We start from the raw sequence: 24,400 nt of genomic DNA, 5'->3' as shown, positions 1-24,400 counted from the left end.
GTGTGTTGATTAATCCTTTTTCTCTATATGCTTTTTCTCCTTATATTTCATAATATTTTCTTCCTTTACCTTCTTCTTTATCTTTGACAAAACCATATTTATCCCCCTTGTCAATTCATTGACTTCTTACCATTCTCTAAGAGGGATAGTTTCACATCACAAGAGTCTTCTTTTATTACTATACTCTCCCTTGATGATTTTATACAATTCAATTATAGCTTTTATATAGATGACATATAAATTAATATTTCCAACCCTGATCTCTCCTTTTATGCCAGTCCTGGATTTCCAACAGCCTCCTGTCCCCTTCCAACTCAATATTCCACTGCCACCTTAAACTTAATGTTTTTGAATGCCCTGCAAAAATAAACAACAATATGTCCTTCCTATTGACTTCCTTATTTATTTGCTTATCTTAAAAATTTTGATATCTTTAGTTTCTACATTATATACTTTTCTAAATATGTCCTTCCCCATTCTTCTTTTCAAAATCACCTATTGAAAAAAGAATAATAAAAAGAAGAGAAAAAAAGCAGCTCAGCAAATCTAATCAACACAGCAAATGAGTTTGATGATATATGCAATGTTGCAGTCTCATTGTTCCCTACTTCTGTAATGAAGGGAAGGGGATCGATTTTTTTCACTTTTTCTCTGGGGCCAAGATTGATATTTACAATCACACAGTTTTGAGGTTGCTGTTATTGTTTACATTTTCATAGTTTTAATCATCTTCTTTATTGTATATCTGGTTCTGCTTACTGTACTTCAACTTATGTAAGCCTTCCCATGTTTTTCTATATTATTCAGATTCATAATTTCTTATGACAGCATAATATTTTATTATTATTATTATTACCATTATATTACTATTATATTCTTATTTTAGAATTAGTTTAGCCACATTCAATCATTTTGGATATCTACTTTGTTTCCAGTTCTTTGTTTCTGCTTTTAAAAGTACTGCTTTAAATATTTTAAGATACATGGGATCTTTTTCTCCTTGACATTCATTTATATGTGTGTGAGTATGTATGTGAGTGTATGTCTCTTTTTTCTTTTTGGTACCACCATTCTTACAGATATCTAGGTTCACATCACTGTAATGCTGATCTCTTAATTTGATATGTTGCCATGTTTTTCACCTTTGAAGAACTTCTTTAATAAAGATGATGGTGATTATAACAACAAATAACATTTACCTAAAACTTGTTATATGCAATATATCATGTCATTTTATATTTACATACACAGATACACAAGAATACTGAGCAACTAGCCAGTGACTTTTACAGGAAAGATGTTTAATAAATGTATGTTGAAATTGACTCTGTTCTAAATCCTCTGATCCTTTTTTCCTTGACTATTCTTTCTATCATATCTACTACAGTATTTTCAGTCTCACTAACTCTTTTCTACTTTTAAAGCTATATTATCTTTGGAAGATACATTCAATTTATGTACTATCTAATTAGCAGCTTTTTTCCTCCTCCATTTACTTGGGAAATTTTTGAACTAGTAGTCCAAGTCACTGATGCTTCCTTACCACCTACCTTCTTGTGCTTTTTGTCTACAGCTCCCCTTATTTTACTCAAAAATGTAGTTTATATGTCAACATTGAAATGGATGTCTGAAACTTCTCTCCCATTTACTGTGTCACTACAGACAAATGCCTTGACCTCTGAAATTTTAATTATAGACTCAAGAAAATATAGATAAAACTTTTATCTGCATTCTTGTGAAATTTGTGTATTCTGTGAAAAAGAAGTAGGCTGAAAATGAATAAATTAATGAAAATGCATTTATTTAATATTTAGTGTCAACTAAGTACTTTGCTGAGTACTAGAGATATAAAAACAATTTTAACCCTAATAAAACTTACATTTTAATAGAAAAGGAAGAAGGAAGAATAGATTGATTTATTAAATGCCTATTGTGTGCTTGTGATGTGATAAGCATGTTACAGAATTATTTTCTATGAATCTCATGTCAACCCTAGAAGATAGATGATATTATATCTATTTTATGGTGAGTTTGTGACTTGTGGAGGATCACACAGCCAGTAAATGTCTGAGTTAGAAGTTGAACTCAGATCTTTTGAAACCAAGCTTAGTACTTTATCAACTATAACATCTAACAAGTCAGAGCTGGGAAGATAGAATACATGGGGAGATAGTAGCCAAGAAATATCACTTTCTGATGTTAAGAGGATGATTGTTAATTGTCTTAGAGTAATTGACTGACACATACATTCCTGGACTAACTGAAGATTTTGTTTGATCTTGATTCTAAAAGGTTAGAGGAAAGGCTACTTAAATGAAATCACATGGTAGAAGAGATTGTAGTGAAAATGGAGAGGGAATATAGAATTCCATGAAGTCTAGGTTTGAAATAGTGGGCCAGATGAGACAAATATCATTAAGAACAGTTGGCTCCCAGGGCAAAAATCACAGAGATAAAAGGGTTAAAATCTTTAAGAAGCAAGGAAGTTAATTGGTTAGGTATTGTAAAGATGGGAACTACATGAAATAGTTAACCAGATCAAGAGTATTTATGGAAGTAAAATGCAGCATTTGAAGGGTTGAGAGTAGAACATATGGATGTGTGATAAGAAGGATAAACAATTTAATTTGAATCCTATGTGATGAACCAGGATGATGGCAGTAGAATTTACAGTGAAAGAACAATTAAGAGAAAAGGTAAACTAAGGGGGGATTAGTTTTATTCAGTAGTAAAGTAGGTCATAATTCTTGATTTAATAATCACTTCATTTTTCAATAGTTTGAGAAAGTGAGGTATGGAAATAATATTCTCTGACTCTCACTAACAAGGAGGGGTAGATTAATAAAGAAATACCCTCAGCTCCTATAAATTTATGATATAAAAAAGCACATGAGAATAGTATGAAAAGTATTTGAAATTGTGGGAGAACAATTTTGGAAAGCTCATAGAAAACAAGAGGCAGCTTTCTTGCCATAGTAATTAAAAAGCTGACCAGATGACCAGGAAGATTTGTTTTCAAATCCATCTTTGATTCATGCTGGCTGTGTGATCTTGGGCTAGGCACTTAAACCCTCAGAGTTTCAGGCAATTGTCCAAGACTATAAGTTATAGAGAAGATATTGGCCTGCATTTATACAATTTCCTTACCCAGAAATCCCTGATGAAAATAAAATTGTAGATTCATCTCCAATTTCTGAAAGAAAGTATTGCCAGGATCTCTTCGACTGAAATTATATAATTGAAGTCAGCTCTATTGGCTGGAAGCTCTCAGAAATGAACCAGATGGGAACAATACATTACTAACAGGTGAAGGAGAAACTGTCTAGAGGTATATAAAAAAGATAATCAATTGTCTATTTTAAATTTTTAAAAACAAATCTATGGAAAATGTAAACAATAGCAGGTAAAGAGAGTTGAAAGTAAAAATAATATGGTTCTATAAACAGAGTAGTTAAAACCCAGAGTGAGCTCATTCTAGGAAGAATAACTTTTTGTTGGACTTTTCAGACAATGCCAGAGAAAGAGGAGGATAAGGGGAAGAGAGAAACAGAGAGAGACAGAGACAGAGATAGAGAAACAGAGATACAGGGAGATAGGGAGAGAGAGAGACAGACAGACAGGGTGACAAAGAAAGAAACACAGACAGAGAGACAGAGACAGAGAAAAGACACAGAGACACACAAAGACAGAGAGATAGAGAAAGGTAGACACAGAAACACAGAGACAGAGAAAGAGAGACAGACAAGACACAACAGAATTGCTAATAGGTACAGTTGGCATTATGATAACAGAAAAGAGAAAAAAAGATGAATCACTTGTTTTCTTTTTTTCCCCACACAAGGAGGATACCTAAAATTTAGCTTGCTGACTACAGATGAACAGTAGATAAGAGGAATTTGAAGCCCAAGATAAATATGATACTTACCTTTAGAGAATTCAAGTCATCTAACCTAAACTTAGACTTCAATAAAAAAAAGTAAGAATGAAATCATCCTAAAACCTACTTAAAACAATTAATAACTTTAGGAAAATTGCAGAATATAAAATAAACACTTAATGTATTATGAGTATTTCTATATATTACTGATAAAGCCTAGCAGCAAGAGATAGAGAAATTACATTTAAAATAACTGTATATAAAATAAAATATTTGGGTGTCTATCTGCCAAGACAAACCCAGGAACTATATAAACACAATTACAAAATCCTTCTCACAAAAAATAAAGTCAGAACTAAACAAGCAGAAAAATCAATTGCTCATGGATAGGCCAAGCTAATATAATAAAAATGATAATTCTTCTTAAATTGGTCTACTTGTTCAGTGCCATAACAATCAAACTGCCAAAAAGATTTTATAGAGCTAGAAAAAAAATAAGAACAAAATTCATCTGGAAGAACAAAAGGTTAAAAATATCAAGGGAATTAATGAAAAATACAGAGGATGGTAGCTCAGAAGTACCATACCTAAAATAATATTATAAAGAAGCAGTCATCAAAACCATTTAGTATTGGCTAAGAAATAGTGTTGGATCAGTGGAATAGGTTAGAGAAACATGACATGATAATCAATTATTATAGTAATCTAGTGTTTGATAAACCCCCAAACTTCAGCATCTGGGATAAGAACTCACTATTTGACAAAAATTGCTAGAAAAACTGGAAAATAATATGTCAGAAACTTAGCATAAATCTACATCTCATACCCCATGCAGGGGTCCTCAAGCTTTTTAAATAGGGGGCCAGTTTACTGTCCCTCAGACTGTTGGAGGGCCAGACTATAGCAAAAACAAAAACTTTGTTTTGTGGGCCTTTAAATAAAGAAACTTCATACCCCTGATTGAGGGAGATAAACGTCCTCAGCTGCTGCATCTGGCCGTAGTTTGAAGACCCCTGCCCCATAGCATAATAAGGTCAAAATGAATATATAGTTTGGGCATAAAGGATAATACTATAAGCAAATTAGGAGAGCAAAAGATAGTTTACCTATCAGATATTTGGAGAAGGGAGGAATTTATGGTTAAAGAAGAATTAGAGAACATTATGAAAGGCAAAATGGACAACTTTGATTACATTAAATTAAAAAAAAGTTTTGCATAAACAAAACCAACAGAAACAAGATGAAAAGGGAAGTACAAAGCTGGGGGAAAAATTTTTATAGCCAGTGTTTCTGAGAAAGGTCTCATTTCTAAAATATATAAAGAACCATTTCAAATTTATATGAATACAAGTCATTCCCCAGTTGATAAATGATCAAAGGATATGAACAAAAAAATTTTAGATGATGAAATTAAAGTCATCTATAGTTATATGAAAAAATGCTCCAAATCACTAATGATAGAGAAATACAAATTAAAACAACTCTGAGGTATCACCTCATTCTTCTGAGATTGGCTAAAATGACAGGAAAAAATAATGATAAGTGTTGGAGGAAATGTAGGAAAACTGGGACACTAATTAATTTTTGATGGAGTTGTGAAATGATCCATTTGTTCTGGAGAACAATTTGGAATTATGCTCAAAGGGCTATAAAACTGTGTATGCGCTTTGGCCTAGCAGTGTCACTACTGGGTCTGTATCCCAAGGAAATCATAAAGGAGGGAAAAGGGCCCAGATGTGCAAAAATGTTTGTAGGAGTTCTTTTTAAGGTAGCAAAGAATTGGAAAATGAGTAGATGCCCATTAATTAGGGAATGCTGAATAAGTTGTGGTATATGAAAGCAATGGAATATTATTGTTATATAGGAAATGACGAACAATCTGCTTTTAAAAAGGCCTGGAGAGATTTACAGGAACTGATGTTGAGCAAAACAAGCAGAACCAGTAATAATTGTACACAATAACAGCAAGAATGCGCAATGATCAATTATGAAAGACTTGATTCTTCTTAGTGGTTCAGTGATCCAAGGCAATTTCAATAGACTTTGGATAGAAAATGCCATCTGCATCGGGAAAAAAACAAACCTATGGAGATTGAATGTAAATCAACACATGCTATGTTCACTTCTTTTTTCTTTTTTTTCCCCTTTTCTTCTGATTTTTCTCTCTCTTGATTCATAAAAAATGTATATTAAAATAAAATAAAATAATTTCCAAAAATGGAAAAAAATACAGAGTGTGTAGAACAAGGAAAGTAATCAATCATATTCCCTGATCAGATTATATTAAATTATTGTTTTTATTTTTATATTCTGTTTTTAAGAAAATTACATGACATTAATAGAAAAGTGGCTAACCTGGTAAAGGCACTGGAGACTGCACTTAAGAGAACCCTAAGGTCATATTTGGGAACTTCTGTGATTCAGATTTTCAAAAGTTCTCATGTTGGAGAGCATAGAAAGGATTCTTGTTTTGATAGAGCTTGGACAAGATGATCCGTGAGGCTCTTTCAACTGAGGATAAGATTGAGAGAATATATGTGCAAGTCTAGTTCAATATAGAGTTCTTGGCTTGGATTTAGGAAGAATTGTATTCAATATTGACTCAGACACTTACTAGTTATGTGATTCTTGATAAATCAGTTAGTCTTTCTCAGCCTCCTTTTTCTCAACTGTAAAATGGAATTAATAATAGCACTTACATCATGGACATATAATTTATAGCTATTATTGAAATGTTATTATCATTAAAAATATTAAAATACATGTCCACTTTTGTGATGTGTTCCCTTAATAATCTAAGATGTAAATTCTACTCACATATTATAGATTTTATGCTACTTCTCCTTTGATTTGCCCTTTTGAGGTCAATCTCTAAGGTTTACTAGATTTCTTCTTTTTTACTTTCTGCCCTTTGAATGTTTTAGCCATACCCACAGCTTCAACTATTATTTACATGTAAATGATTCTTTTTTTTTATTTCCATCTGCTTATGAAGCAGTTTAAAATTGATGTGCTAGTAATGTCTCAATTTTGATATGACTAAAACAGAACTCATTATCTATTATGTTGGATGACAAATTCAACATCCAAATAGATCTTGACAAACAGAATTATGGACTACTTCTAATAAGATGAAATTTATTTGTGATAAATGTAAAATTTTAAAGTTAGTGTCAAAGGATTCTTTTCCCTAGGAAGAGTTGAAGTAGGCATTGCTCCAGAGAAATTAATTTGAATTCTAAAAAGTAAAGAAAGTCATGAAGGTTTTAATAGGATGTTAGAAGTCACTATTGTAACATAGAAGTCAAAATGTGATGCATTTGATTTTATTAAAGTATCCAGATAATCACCATGTACTTTATTATAGCAACAGCATAGTTGCAATTTAATTTAGTATTGGGTGCCACATTAAGAAACAACATTGACCGGAAGGAGAGTGTTATTTTCCCCCAAATAATTCTTCCTCCTGACTTTTCTATTCCTTTCAAAGATATTACAATTCTCTAAGTCAAAAAGGCTCAAAATCTTGGAGTTATCTTTAATTCATTGCTCTCTTTTAATCCATAAACTAAATTAATAACTAAGTCCCCTTGATTCTTCCATAGTAATTTTGCTTGTGTCATGCTCTTCCTCACCCTAATCTATACCTTGATGCTTTGATAATTGTAATAGTTTTCTAAGTATATAGTCCCCAGTACATTTTGTTCACAGTCTTCACACACTACTTTTATAATATAGGCACTCTGTTTAAAATCTATAAATTGCTCCCCATTACAAACAGGTAAATTCCATACTCTGTAGTCTAAAATTCAAGATTTTTCACAATATTTATGCTAGTTACTTTTTTAGTTTTTTTCTATATAGTAACTCTTTGTTCTCTCCAAAAAGGAATTCTCAGTGTCCTCCAAACATTTCTTCTGCTTTCTCTTCTGTAAGGAATTACTCATGCCATGGACAAAATGGAAAGATCAGAAAATTTGGAGGCAGAGGGCTTGAGAAAGTTAGACTAGATTTGTGGTGTCAAATCCAAATAGAAACAGGGAAAGTGAGGAATTAAAGCATACATATGGATTCAGGCTCTTATTGATGTAAAAAACTATAGATGAGCATTTTCTAGGTTTTATTTTATTTCTATTTGTCTTGTTAAATATTTTCCAATTAATTTTTATCTGTTCCAGATGTACTTGGGAGTGTTGTAGACCACCTGGATATTTGATACCTCTGAAATAGATAATCACTAAGGTCCCTTCTAGTACTATTCAACCTTGATGGCCTACTCTTATCTTACTTCCTCCATGACATTTTAGTAACAATAAAGCTAATATTTTCATAATAATTTTATTTTATAATAATATTTTTGTTTACAAAGAATTTAAAATATGATAACTCAAATCTCTCCTTTTGCTGAACTCATAAATGATATCCTGCTTTTCATCTTATCTTTTATTGTAATTTATTTTCTCTACTGGATTTTAAACTCTTTTTTTTTTACTGGGATCTGTTTCTTATATGTCTTTCTGTCTCAACAGTATCTAGATTAGTGGTTGTCATATATTCATCAAATAAAATATTTTTATTGGATAAATGGATGAATTGTCATACAGTAAGTAGATAAAATATAGATGAGATATTTAGAGGGCTGAACTTGGAGGAAATATTCATTTCAATTTCCTATTAGCTTTATGATCGATTATGGGTGACTTAATTTCTTTGAACCATAGGCAACTCTTTAGGACTATAAGCTATAAGAGGATTGTTACCCCAAACATGGAAGAAGTTCTCATATGTATGAAATTATGTGTCATCGATATGTTTTACATGATAGGGAAGCTTTAGAAATTATGTGCCATCCAATGAGGAATAGCTGGAGTGCTCTGAAATCCTGATTATTTCCTGAATGTTTTTTTTTTATCTGAAGAGCAATACCATTTTTCTTCCATCATGCCATTTGTTCTTCATTCACCTGAGATTGTCTAGAAGAATCTGCTTTAGTAGCATTTGGTAAAGTTCTCAGACTTTGCCTTTTAGGGATATTTAATAAATCAAAGCAAAAATAATCAAACTTTAAATTATGAACAAAGAAATCCTATAACATTTTCTTAAGAGAGAGAGAGAGAAAGAGAGAGAGAGAGAGAGAGAGAGAGAGAGAGAGAGAGAGAGAGAGAATCTTCAAACATTCCTACGTTGCTAAAGCCACCATCTAGAATAGGTACTACATAAAATTAGAAGCTTTTGAGTCAGGATAAAACTGGTTATTCAGGTAAGGATTGAGTAAGGCCTTGGTTTCCAATTAGCCTATAGACAAATAAAATGTCTTTAGTTATTTACCTAACTTCTCTCACAATAGAAATCAGTCTCCTTGAGGGTAGAGATGGTCTTTGTGCTTTTCTTTTTAACTTCAGTACTAATTACAGTACCAGACACAAAATAAGCCTTTAATAAACATTTGTTAATATATGTTGACTTTTCTACTTAAAATTCCATTTGAAATGCTAAGCTGAAAATCAAGTTATATATATTTTAAAGACAGCTTAAAAATACTATGAAGATAAACTGCCTTTGGGTTTTCTGTTTGTGTTTATGTTATTGTTAGTCATTGGTCTTCCAAAGGCAACATTCAGTTAAAGTCAAGCAGAAACATGGAATTTTATGAAGTATCAAAGCAATACGGAATTTATTTATTTTTAATTGTGTTTCCACTTCCTTTTTATTCACATTGCCACATAAAATGGTACATAATATTTAATGAATGTAGACCTATTATATCTCATGGATTTAAATTTTAAGGATTCATGGTAATGGAGCATGATAAAATTATTTTATTGGTGCAAAGAATGTACCCACAGATGTGGCTCTAGTTCTTTACAGTGTTGTTTTTTTTTCTTCAAAAACAAGGGATGTACTATAAGAACAGGATAATTAATGTTGCCTGTCTCAGAAGCTATGTCTACTCACCAAATTTACAGCTAACAACAAAGCTCCAATCAATTCTTACTATGTCTTAACATCATGTTTTTCATCCCTATCTCATTGTTTTGTTAATTAAATAAGATTTATTATTTTCCTGCCTGCAATTCAAGGAGTTCACAGGGCCCTTGCCTGTTCAAAATTTGGAGACTTGGTGCTATTTTTATATGGAAAAAGAATCAATTTAGTTTAGTAAGATATTATGTGCAGAGAGTAATGTTCTAATCAGAGACCTGAGGGCTTTGAAATATTAAGTTATATTTCTCTTTCAAGTTATTACTGTTATCTGCTTTTTCCCATTAAAATGTGATCAGAAGAGAAAATACCTTTTTATAAATGGCATCAATGCCCCCTGAAGATCACTGAGAAACACTAACATTGATAAACAGCACATTGTGCAGATGGGCTAACTACCTACTGAAAGCCCATTAATACATTTTAAATAATAAATGTTCAACAATATCCTACCTGGATTGAATCAACCCTTCATCAAATAATAACACTAACACACGTTAACTGCTTTGACTTGCATCCTGTCCTTTGGTTGTTTGCTTCAAGCATCCCCATGTGGTCATGAGCTACAGCTTGTTCTTGAGTCCCCTTCCTCCTCTTCAATCATTTAGGGGCTCAGACAGCCCACCTTGTCTGACCTTCCATTTTTCTTCCAAGAGCACTTGGCAGTACTTAAATTTTTAATTTCTTGCACTCACTGAAGCCCATGTTCAGTGCTGTGAATCGAGACTCAAATTTTAAATAAAATATCTACAGGAGACAGAGAAATAAAATAGAAATAAATGCTCCTCAGAAGCAGAAAATGTAATCCTTTGGGGACTTTGTTTAAAACAACAACAACCCATTTTCTATGCAGTTCTCATTTAGCTAAAAGCATTTTGTCTAAATGTCTGTAAAATATCCTATGTAAAATAAGTATGATTATCTTATCTTCTCAAAAACACTTAGTGCATTAAACTAACACCAAAAATAATTCTCTTTGCAATAGATCAGCTTAGAACAAACTTCAGTGTGACTAGGAAATTGAGACAATGTAGACACATCCTTCTACCTAGTAAAAAAAAAAATTAAAAACTACCTTCACAGATGAGTACATTAGCTAAGAGCTAGATAGACAAAAAAAAGTCCTGCAAGCTATATATAAAGAAGTATAATTAGGATTGTATAGCACTGTATAGCATACTAATATTTTTATGGTGCAAAATATAGTTGATGGAAACCAATTTCCCCTACCATATAACAAAGTTTGTTTTTATTGCTTCTTGCATTGTTTTCACGTCTTGCATTTCAAAATTAATTTGGGAATAAATTTGTTGTGCTTATCCTAGGCACTAAAAATTTTAGTTACTATGCAGAAATCTTAGTCTCTAATTAGTGCTTATAGCTGTCATTTGCCTTTACTTGAACATTTCTAAATTTTGGAAGGACTAAGGGAAATATGAAGGACTAGTTAATTCTTTGTAAGATTATCACATGATATGCCACTTGTCTTCCAAAATGGTTTATAACTGATGGAAAACCCAAGAACTCATTTGTGATATATTGTCTTGAATAAATTTGTTTTTATTATGTGTTTATTATAATGCACTATGCAAAGTATCAAAGATACAAATATAAAAGACTAAGATCATCCCTGAGCTCAAGGAGCTTACTTTCCAATAAAAGAGAATAACACACATAGGAAAGCAAGTCAGAGTGGATGAGATAATACAAGGGTGGCTATGTCATGGTTTGAAGTTTGAAGACTGAAGACAATAGCACAGAGCTGACTCAAGTTTGTAGTGATTTAAGACCTATTCCATGAAAAACTTCCTAACCAACCTCAGGCTACATGACTACATATCTGCTTTTTTCAATAAAAAGTCAAGTATTTATTATAGTGAATCAAGAAATATTTATTAAGCCCCTACCATGTGCCAGACACTGAGTTAAAATGCTGAAACTACAGAAGAAAAAGAATATGCAAACAACTTTCTACAGAAAAGATATAACCAACATATTATGCATATAGGATATATGTGAGAAAGTCAGAGGGAAGACACCATGACTTAGATCAGGAAAGACTTCTTGAAGAAGGTAGCTTTTTATCTCAGATCTTAAGGAAGCCAGGAAAACTCAGTGATGAGGATGAGAAAGGAGAGAATTGTAGTCATGGAGGACAGTCAGTGAAAACTCATCAAATCTGGAGATGCAGTATTTTATATAGGGAATAGAAAGCAGTTTCACTAGATCTTAGAGACCTTGGAAGTAAATAAAATGGAAGAAGACTGGAAAGTAGTAAGCTAGGTTATAAATGATTTTAAACACGAGATGGAGGGTTTGATCCTGGAAGGATGAGATGGAGGGTTTGATCCTGAAAGGAGTAAATACAATTTACTGAAGAAGGGTTGACATAGATGTTTTAGGAAGATGAATTGGACAACTGAATGGACAATGTAATCTAATGGGGATAATTTGAGACACGGAGCCAATCAGCAGACTTTTTCAATATTTCAGGTGTGAGGTGATAAGGACCTTCATGAGGATGGTAGTAGTGTCCAAAGAGAGAAAGGGATATAAGAAAGATATTATTAAGATATTAACAATAATACTTAGAAACGAATTAGATATGGATATATGAGAATATAGCTTTAAGAATGGTGCCTATGTGGTAAATCCAAGAAACTAAGATGATGATTTTGCACTTACTATTGGTAGAGAAGTTAGGAAGAGGGAAGAATCTACAGATGGTAGGGAGATGAGGAGTTCAGTTTTAGACAAGTTGAATTTAAGATATCTAAGACACATTTGATTCAAGATATCTAAAAGGCAGTTCAAAATGCAAGTCTGGAGGTCAGAAAAGAGATTAAGGCTAAATAAATAGCTCTCAGAGTCATCTGCATAAGATAATAATTGAACCTATGGGAGTTGATGAGATCACCAAGCAAAATAGTATAGAGGGTGAAGAGAACCAATTAGTTTGCAATCAAGCAGTACAGAAATAAGTATTTGCTGAATATCAATCAACTAATCATGAATTCAAGTACCAACTATTTGCCAGTAAGCCTGCTAGATATTGAGGATATAAATTGAAAAATAAAACAGTTCCTGATCCTAAGGTCTTTATTTTCTATTAAGGAGATAACATGCATATATATATATATATATATATATATATATATATATATTAACATATACAAAAATATCTTTAAATACAAGATAATTTTATGAGCGAGACCCTCACAATGAAGGAAGAGGGAATAGGTAATGGCTCATACTGGACCGTGTATTAGAGTGGAGATTTGAAAAACTATAGTGATTCTGAAACATATAATTGAAAGGAAAGTACATTATAAGCATGTGGGACGTCCCATACAAAGATATGAAAGATAGAATGTCATGTGATAATCACCAAGAAATCCAATTTGGATTGTAAAATACATAAAAAATAGGAGGTATTTGATTATAGAAATAATAAGCAAGATGATCTCAGTTTGTTGAGCAAGAGGATAGCATCATCAATTCTGTATTTTATGAATATCACTGGAAGCTGAATTGAGTTTGGATTGGAGAGGGGAGAGAACTGACATAAGGAGAGCAAATAGAAACTTCTGCAATTGTCCTGTCAAGAGGAGATGGAGATGCAGATTGGATGGGTCTAAGTACTTTTGGAAATTGTAAGAAATGTTTCTTTCTTTAAGAAGTTTAAAAAAAAAAAAAAACCTAGTCAATAGAGTGGAGTGTCTTTAATTTTATGGCATCTAATATAAAGTTGAACATTTAATAATACACAGCAGATAATTATTTGATTAGCTAAGAACTGCTAATTCAGATGAAGCATAACTATTTTATAGGTGAAAAAGTCAGTTACTATTCTCATTAAAAATGTCTTCGAACTTACCTTCTTTTAACAGGTAACCTATTCAGTCTCAGAATGACTGACTTTGGCTATTGTCAAGGGTTATGTGCACTCTGGTTTCCCAGCCAGATTGACTGCCTTTCTAGGGACTGAATTTCATAATTGATTCCCCATCTGCAAGGGACACCAACTATTCTGCCAATGCTTTCTCTTTTAAGATAGAAGTTCTTGAATTTCAGAGAATTTATAAACTTGGATAGGAAAAAATGCATCATTTTCAGTTTCAATTATGAAGTTGGGCATCAAAAAAGTATTCTGAGAAATGTCGGGTTTCACCAGATTATCAAAGATTTGGGTCTTTTTTTTTTTTTTTTTTCTTTTTCATTTTGTAATCAGCAGTGAATCACTGAAGAAGTCTATTAAATGTGGTGTAAGACACCTGAAATAGTTCCATGAGAACAAACCATGTGTTTCTCCACATTTATATGCCATAGTGGTTTAGATATTTTATCCCATATAGCTTTCCTATCCTTATAGGGCTTAATAAATGTTTTTTTAAATTAGATATGAGTCCAGAGGATTTTGATATGTTGATCAAGGCATCCTACTTACATATGGTTGGGTCATAGTGCCTCCTGGTGGTCATCCATCTTTCAAGTGCACTTACCCACTACTTCTATTCCATGATAAATATTGGGTGGGTGCAGAGGCATTTGAGAGACGAATTCTTCATAATTCTGACTATGATTCTGCCCGCTATCCCTTTTCACTGGATTATTTATCGGGAAAAGGTTGTCAAAGCTAGTGATGTCAGTAAAGTTCTACTGCTGTATATTGACTCACACTTACTGCTGTGGTGTTTTTTACGGATATTCTTCAGTTGTTTGGCGTGTGAGTCCTGTCTCACTAGCTAGATTGCTGAATTTCTTTTGTGCTGCCTGCCTTTCCCCTCTGAATTAGGTCTAGTACAATTGAATGGCTCCATATAGAGAGTCACACACATAGAATCTAGATGCATTTCAGTCCTGTCTTTCTCTATGGATGATTTCATTGTATTCTAAGCCCTTGCATTTGTTCCAAGTAGAAAAACTGGGTTTTAGCCGTCATAGACTAATGTGTCTGTGTATAACTTCAATTCTAAAAAATCTTTTTCTGAGAAAGATACTTAATGAAGCCAGTCCACCACAATGTTAGGAACTGCTGCACTTCCTGTGATTCTAATGACCAGAGGATGAAATAGGGAATAGTAAAATCACTCCAATAATGTGTTTCTTTTGTTAGTGTAGTAGAGAAGTATGTGGGAAACAATGAACCTGAGTATTTATGGCAACCAAAGTTTCAGGAGTTTTATAAAAAATAAGATAGCAGAAGAACTGCCTGAGGCACATTAAGATAAAGGATTCTCAATGTATCTGTGAATAGGGAAGAAACTAGCCCTGGAAACCACTGGTGATTTTTCTGACCTCAAGGTAGTAGAAAGAAGTTTGTATAGGCTCTAGAAGTGCCTAGTGTCTTCAGTCTTCAATCTGTAGTTACTTCATTATTTCTTATCCTCGAGAACTAATTAATGCAGCAATGACATTGACATAACTTCTGGGTGAGTATATAGGGGAAAGGTTTATTTTTTGCCTCTTTGTTTTAGCAGAAACTAGAAGGAAAAGGACGTGGAGAAAAATAAAAATAGGGTGATAGGAGCAGGAAACTAGAGAGTAAGTATAAAACAAGGATCCTTGATTCAGTTAAGAATACTCACTTTTTCTAATTGATTAGAGATGACACAAAAACATCTCCCTCTTGCTATCATTATTTATTCTTTTATAAAATAGAGAACAGAATTAAATAAAAAATATGAAAGAGTAACAAGAGACTGTCAGAAGTTTGTAAGTTTTAGGATGGAAATCTTAGCCTATTTTTTTTCCCTCAGGTTCAGAACTGATATTAATGGAAGTGTTCTATCTGCCTTTTAGACTAAAAGGTTTTTCCATCAAACAATGTTTGGGTGTGTGATAATATATCAGGATACAAGTCCTTACCAAAGTTTGGAAGGTACACAGTATCATATTATCTCTTACAAGCAAGAATCCAGTATTTTATTTTCTGATATTTGTTTTTTCCAGGATCTAATTTATGATTTATAGTAGTTGATAAATAATATTTGTCAAAATTTTATCTTTCTGTTTTATCATTAAGCTTCATATGTGACTTTTTATTGTACATTATCATTTATTCCACATAACTTGTTATAATAGTACAGAAATAATCACAGTTGCTTCTTTCTGTCTACTACTTCTCCTGAGACTGGTTCATTTAAAACCCTTATCCATACATCTAACTTTGCTCAAATTGAACCTGAAGAATTAAGGTCCTATAGGTCCACATAATGTTGCCAGAGTTTAGAAACTGTTTTGAGGATAAGGATGGTTGGTGTTAGGGTAAAACCTTAGGGCTTCCTGGTATTAATCTGGCTCTTAGATTTCACCTCCCTCTATTGTTGCCATCTTGATCCCTTCTACCTGGATTCTTTCCACAGATCTCTTAGAAGAAAAGACATCGATGTCTAACTTTTATCTCATTCTCCTGTAAAGCAAACATATAACTGTGTTCCCAAGTTGTATTATTCTCTCCTCCTTTCACTTTCTCTTTCTTCTCCTTCTCCTCCTCCTTCCCCTATTTCTTTTGCTCCTCTTATAGAGAAACATAGGAAAAAAAAAAAAAAAAAAACTAAAGCATGGTAGTGAATAAATGGAGATAGACATTAAGCTATCCAAAAGGCTTTAGCAATAGCCTAGGAAGGAAGTGATAATGAGCATAGCCCAGGGTGGTGGCTATAAAAGTAGAATAAAACTGGTACATAGAAGAGACATAAATGTAGTAATGACAAGATTTGGCACCATGTTAGGTTAAGTGTGAATAAGTAGTTGAGTTTGACACTGAGTGTACCTGGGTCACTTGGAGAATAACAGTGCCCTCAAAGGAGTTGGGAAGAAGTGAGGGATTGGAGGGAAGGAGAATGAATTCTGTTTGAGATATGAACATTAATTGAAGAATGACTAACAAATTGAAGCACGTGGATATAAATGCATAATATTTTAAGAAAGATTAAATGTGAAAAATTCAAAGAAAAATAGGAAGACTTAGATGAAATGATATTAGTGAATCATGAAAATAAGTAAAGCAATATAAATGATGATGATAATTTAAATGGAAAGATCAACTAGAAAATGAATTCTGTATGGTCATAATAATCATGAAAAGATGAGAAAATACACCTCATCTCTTCTTAGTAGAGGTATAGTTCTATGGATTTAAAGCAATGCATTCTAGATGTTTAATGCTCATTTTTTTAATGGTTTTTGTTATTTCTTTCTTTTTTAAAATTTTTTTGTTATGAGAGGGGTTGCTAGGTAAAGGAATAATATATTCAGAAAGAAATATTATGTAAAAAGAAAAGATACCAGGAAAATATTTGTAAAGTAATAAAATCAAATAAGAACAAAAAATTTAAAAATAATAAGATATTTTATTTGATTATAGAAGATAATCTTAAATTGCCATATAATTATAGCCGTATAAAATAAAGGCCAAAAAAAGGGCATGTGAACCATATAATATAAAGTATATCAAAGATATGAAAATGCCTTAAGATGATTAAAGATAGATATTCACATAAAAATCAATATTGAAATGATTATTTCTGATCTTTTTGAATCATTAACCTATGATACTTATTTGCGCTATGTATGAAGCAATGTATACAACCTTTCAAAGTAAAACAAAAGAAATATGTAGTATTGTCTTAATTACCATGTGAATAAAACTTTTTCAGAAACCTGAAAATATATAATATTGTTTAAAAGAATAAATAAAAAATGTTCTAAGAGATTTTCTTTTCACTATTGATTTGGAGGTTCTTGACCTGATATAATTTGCTAGATTCTAATATAATTATATATTATAATTAATAATATAAATAATGATCTCAATTTATGAATAGATTATATGAGATATAATTATAATATGGAAAAGTGGTAGAAATAATGATCAGTTAAAGCAGTTGTAGAATCAATTAGGTTTAAATATTAAATGTTAAAGGATCGTCTATAAAGAAGAATAGAAGACAACTAAAATTGAAGTTGAAATTGACTTTTTATACAAAGTTGCTACTGGCCTTTTAGTTAAATTTTTTTAATTAACTTAAAACAAAATATTTTTTTTCCCCTTTCTTCTTACTGATGTATATATTGAGAGCAAAAACTCAAGAATGAAACCAACCCCACTAACTCAAACACCATAATTAACAAAAAAGCAATAATAAGTTGTCTCGGTTTTAATATTTCTGTTCTTTAATTAATAATTATTTAACTAAACTCCTCGAGAAATATTCACACTTAAAAGAGTCATTTGTGAATCAATAATTAAGAGGGAACTAAAAAAATCAATTTGCTGACTAGTTATGTACAGTAGCCAGTTGCTTAAGAGAATGATTGACATAAGTCATGAAAACGGAAAAATAAATAATAAGCTGTTTGTAAATAGAAAATTTTTTATTTTGTCATTCAAAATGCCTGTTGCAGTACCTGGAACCTAGCAAGTATTTAAGAAATGTATACTAATTGAGTAACTAATAATATATGATTTTATTTTGATAAGTATATAACATTTCATCTCATTTGAGTCTCATAACACTATGAAATAGTTTAAAGGTAAAGAAATGGAAACTAAGAGAATTTTAAAAACTTGTCCATAATGATATAACATGTGAGTATCAGAATTGGAACAGACTAGTCTATAGTTATGAGGTCATATCAAGAGTATTGAGTATAGATCTGGGTGTTGCATTTTAGGAAGTACCTTGATTATTTAAGACCACCAACATAGAGAAGGACTCTGATCATACAATTTAAAGATTTGTTGAGGAAATTGTTATATTTAATTTACTATTTAATTGGGCAGCTAAGTGGCTTAGTAGGTAGAGTGCTGGATCTGGAGGAAATCTCATCTTCCTGATTTCAAATCTTGTCTGACAATTACTAAACTGTGTGACCCTGGGAAAGTCACTTAATTCCATTTTACCTCAGTTTCCTCATTTTTAAAGTGAGATGGAGAAGGAAATGGCAAATCAAGCATCTTTGTTAAGAAAGTATCTTTGCCAAGAAAACTCCAAAAAAGATCACAGAGACTGAAATGATTGAAAAATGACTGAACAACAATTGAAATCTGTAGAATTAAGGCAGAGTTGGTAATTACTTTCAAGTGTTTGAAAGATTATTACATGGAAGAATCACAAAACCTGTTATTTTTGTTCCCAAAGAGAAACTAGGAAGAATGGGCAGAAATTTTAAGGAAGCAAATTTAGAATTAAGGAATAAAAACGTTTCCTAACAATTGGGTTGCTTTGGGAGTAAGTGAGTTGGAACTCACAAAAGGCATTTAAGCAAGATTATATGGTCACTTTTCAGATATGTTATGGAAGAGATTACTATTCTGATATGTATTGTGCTAGGAAGTCTTTCAAGTTCCTTCCAGCTCTGAGATTTGGCGATTCTTTGAAATTATTTCCAAATAATCTAGTTAAAATGGAAAATTTCATGATAGTAATTTTCCTCAGTTCACAGAAACCCTAAAACATATGTAATTAGATTGAGTTAGATGTAGCATTCATATGAGGATAGTTTATCCTAAAGAACCTCTATTGATTTCTCCAGGAAACTTCTGGGGATATCTATGTTTCCAGAGTTAAAGGGCTTTTTTAGTGGCTAAGATTTGGAAATGGAGTGGATTCTCATCAATTGGAAAAAAGCTGAAAAAGTTGTAGCATATGATTGTAACAGAATATTATTGTGCTATAATAAATGACAAGCGAAATAATTTCAGGAAAAAAAAATATGGAAAGACTTGCATGAACTGATGCAGAGGGAAATGAGCAGGACCAAGAGAATAATTGTACACAGGAACAGCAATACTGCATAATGATCAGCTATAAATGACACAACTGTTTTTGGCAATACAAAACTCTTTACAATCTCAAAGAATTAATGATGAAAATTGCTATCTGCCTCCAGAGAAAGAACTGATGGTATCTGAATAAAAATGAGGGATTCTTCACTTTCTTTTTTTGATTTGAGTTTTCTTCTACAAAATGGCTAATAAAGAAATACATTTTATCTGATTCCAAATGTACAACCTATATCAGATTGCTTACTGTCTCAGTGTTGAGGGGGAAGGAAGAGAAAAAAAAAATTTGGAACCCCAAATAAATATATATATGTGTGTGGGCGATTGTGTACACACACACACACACACACACATACATACAAATATTTGCATGTAATTGAGGGAAAATTAAATATTGTTTTTAAAAGGGGAAAGGGCTGCTGCTTTAGGCTGAAGAAGAAAATTTGGAGTGGCCCATTGTTCATACTACTCTGTAATGTCTGGAGGTTTGCTGATTCATCCCAAAATGACATGCCCTTTTAGCCTGAAGCCAAAGGAGTTCTGGAAGTTCCCTGGGGATCTCAGTGCATATTCAATTATTTGGGTTCTTAATCTGGGGCCTATGATTTTGTTTTATAAAAAATATTTCAATAATAGTTTTTCAGCACTTTGGTGTCTTTTATTATCCTTTGTATTTTATTTTATGTACTTAAAACAATATTCTAAGAAGAAGTCACAAGACTTCCAACAGACCAACAGCACAAAAAGACAAGAAACCCTGATCTAATGGATTGCTTTGGTGAGCCATGCTCCTCCGCACTCCAGTGTTTGTTTACTATCTCTGTTTCCTCCTGTACCTCTATACAACTATTCCAAAGTACCTAGAACATTGCACAATATATTTTTTCCATGTATTTTATTATTTATTTATTTTGTTTATTATTTATTAGGAACACTTTTTTCCTTCTGGAAGAAAAAACATTATTTCTATTATTATTATTATTTCTTTTTCATGCTGTGCTAGATCCTGTGGAGGGCAGCAAGGCAGTTTTAAGAGACAATCTCTGAATTTTCAGAGCTTACAATATCTTTAGGAGATAAGATATAGTCATAATATAGTATATAACTCAAAATAAATCATGAAAGTGTATCCTAAATGTCATGTGAGTGGTATGGTCTTAGATTTGAGGTCAAGTTCAATTTTATTTCAATACCTTACCTACTATGATTCAGCACAAAATAAATTTGTTTTCATGGACTCCATCCAAGTTAAAGGAAAATGAGGTAGTAGAGGGCCTGTCATTCCTATCATGGAAGAATAACCATAGGCAAGCTTATCCAACACCCAAGGTACCTATGCAAGCTACTGCCTGGAAAGGGAAATGCTACAGTATTTTACCTGGGACTCACAAGGGGATAGAAGTCAAGTCAGACATTTGTCATCGTGTTCCCATTGGCTTTGCCTTTGGCAAGTTTCCATTTGGGACTCATTATACATGGGGCAGTGAGCAGTTATACCCCCTCTGTAGGAATGAAGGGTATGGATAGAGTGGTGATTTTTCTCTACTGAATAAAGGTGCTTAAAACATTTTTATGATACATAAACATATATAAGGTAAGAATATAGGTGAATACATATTTAATGAAACAAGGTAATATTGACCACACTGATGGAAATTTTTATTTGTTTTTTTTACTATAGGATGTAGGATATACAATTGCTAAAGTCAAGATTTAAGGAAGAAAGTCCTTCATAATTCAAATGTCTCCACTGTTTATGCTTTAAATAGCTGTTTACTTTTCAACAAAATTCATGGCTTTTAAAGTTCTTAATGTATAAAATGTTTTTGTTGGCTTTGATTAAAGCCCTTCAGTCAATATAACAAGGCAATTGAGAAATATTTAACTTAGGCTACCAAAATATTCAGCAACAAATTAATAGTCTAACCATTAATTCATTCCATTAATCACCATTAAAGTCTAGTAATTGAAATTCATTTACCCAAGGCCACAATGCATTCTTTAAATATCTACTGGTGTGAGTTGATCCTGGGGTTTATTTGTATGTCTTTTCTCTGTGTCTCTCTTGATCTCATGTCCTTACATATGTGCACAGATTTCTAATAAGAAATAATATCTTCTACAGGGGCTACTACCATGTTGTTGGGGATTAGGTAGTCATTATTGTAGATATCCTATAACCTGTGGGAAAGAGGGCTAGAGTTTAAAAGAGGATAAAACCAAATAATTATAAATCAGAGATAATACTGAATCAGGAACCAAATGTCTTCAAGTCTAAAATTTAAAGAAGACAGAAGAAGGCATACAAGGGAGAAAAATGTGGATCAGTGATGTCTACTTTTACATGCCAGCACAGTTATATAACTAATCTCCTTTCTCCTTTCTCAATCCAGTTGTGCTAGTGAGATTGTATGCTCATCTCCCAGAACTTTAGGTGTCACTTAGTCCTTCTTCATTTTGCATTGTACTATATGTTGTATACCTAAATCCCTGATACCATAATCTACCACTTATCAAATTACCTATTAGTCTGCAGGAGGATGAAACTCATCCAGAGGGAAATTATTCATTTGTTGTGGGATAAGTGATGAATGGGAGGATAATCTATAAAAGAAAAGTAGACAACATAAGTACCCTTGAAACTCAGTCTTACCATTTTGGCTATTGACTTGATTTGCTGTACCTATTATCATTAACAAACATTTGAGTATTTAATGGGTCCAAAATTCCATTCCAGAATCTAGGGATATGATGTTGAATAATATCTGTCTAGGACTAGTTTTAGCCGTCAAGGACTTTAAAATCCAGTTGGAAAAACAAAACATATACATTAAAAGATCCCAGACCATTCAAAGGTGCAATTAACCAAATGCTAATTTAATGCTGCAAATAAATCTGTCCTGAAGTCAAAGCCATAAAGTCCTACTGATCCTCAGCCCCACAAAAAACAAGTTGGAGCTCCCCAGGTACCTATTCTAACCTGCCTGTGTGCTGGGTATCAGAAGCCAGTCTGTAATCTAATGTTTTATTTCATCATTGTTTTTCTTATTTGTTGGCTTCCACAAGCTTTGTTTTTGGGATGTTTTTCTCAGGAGTCCCATACTAGTCTACTGTTTGCATTAGTAATTATTTAGCAACATTAGCAAATATATTTCACCTCTAGTTAGAATGGATCACAATGATAATACAGAAGCACAGAAGCCAAACCAATGGAAGAGCACATAAAGTTTACTCTAATAATCTGATAAGTGCATAGAGGATTTCACTTCAAAGGGAGAAAGACATCTGAGGTTGAGACAGCTCTGTTAGGCATCTAATTATGCCTTTGGCAATTTGATGGAAGAAGCCTAAGCCTGGTGCCAAAGTTGATATCATGGAAAAGAAAGTGGGAATTAATAATGTCAGGATGTCAAGATTCTGGAGAAACTGGAATCCATGAAATAATTGACAATCCTCCTCCCAGAGTCACTTTAAAATTTACTATTTCCACAGAGATTTATGAAATTGTATATAGCGTCTAATGGCTACAGTGACATTTCTTTAAGAAAAGCTTCATCATTGCTACTTCTGGAAACTTAGGAGTTGGGTCTCTCTGAAATGGAAACAATGATCCTGCAACTTCCTGGGAGAGGGGAGTGAATGACTCACTTTTCAGAAGTTCCTGAAAGCTCTCTACCTTTAAGAGTTGACATCATTATTATACGAAGGGTCTTCGAAGTGAGGTGACTGAAGAATGGGAATGAGTGAATCAGTCTGTCTGATGCCTCCCTGAAACCCACAAAATGAGTGGGGTTAGGGACTAGTCATGTCTGCTGTATTTTGAAACCTATTAGATTGTAGAGTTATCATCATCATCATCATTAGATTTTTATAATGCAGGTGACAGGCATAATCTCCTGGCAGCCAAGAATATTTCAGTAATTTCTATTGAGTTAGAAATTGCCTAGTTGCATGTCAATTGTTTCAAAATATATTCTGAATTATCCCCTGAACAGAAGCAATTCCCACTTTTATAACATGTCTTACAAGTATATGAAATCCCCCCAGGTGCTGAAAAGAGAATAGGCTTAATTTTTATACTTCTTGTTTTCCACATTGCTTTACCTTCTCTGCCAGAGCATCATTATGTATTATCATTATTTATTTTTCCTGAAAATACTATTTGAGAGGCAGCCTTAATGACCTTGGAGCCAGGAGGCACTTGCATTAAAATTTCAGTTTGAACCCTTAATAGTTCTGTGGCCTTGGAAAAAAATTATTAACTCTGAACCTTAGTTTCCTTCTCCATAAGTGAAAATCCAGGTTTTCCCAGAAGATTCTGCTTTCTGCCCAATTCCTCCACCTCCATTTCAGTACTGGACATTTCTCCTATTGCTACCTCCCAATTTTATGATGAACTAAACATAGACATGTTCTCTATATGGGCACTTACAAATCACCTTTTTGCTGCTGTCACATAGTAATGTTTTCTTTTCCTTTGAGGTTCATTTCATTTATATTCTTTGATTTAGATCTTTGTCAAAGTATCTACTTGCTTCCAGATGATCCTTTTTCCTTTTTTCAAGAAATAATGTATATAGTTCATTGTTCCTCTCTACTCCAAAAACCCCTTCTTGTACTTAGGGTCTTCAATCCATGGGTCATTTTATTACTTTACTTCAAATTGTTTTACTTTTATTACTTTACTTCAAAAACCAATGGTGGGGGTGTTTGTGTGTATGTGTCTGTTTGTGGGGAGTGGTAGGAACTAA

The sequence above is a fragment of the Sarcophilus harrisii genome, chromosome 2, assembly GCF_902635505.1.
Source record: "Sarcophilus harrisii chromosome 2, mSarHar1.11, whole genome shotgun sequence".
Classification (NCBI taxonomy): domain Eukaryota; kingdom Metazoa; phylum Chordata; class Mammalia; order Dasyuromorphia; family Dasyuridae; genus Sarcophilus; species Sarcophilus harrisii.
This window is presented reverse-complemented; position numbering follows the sequence as displayed.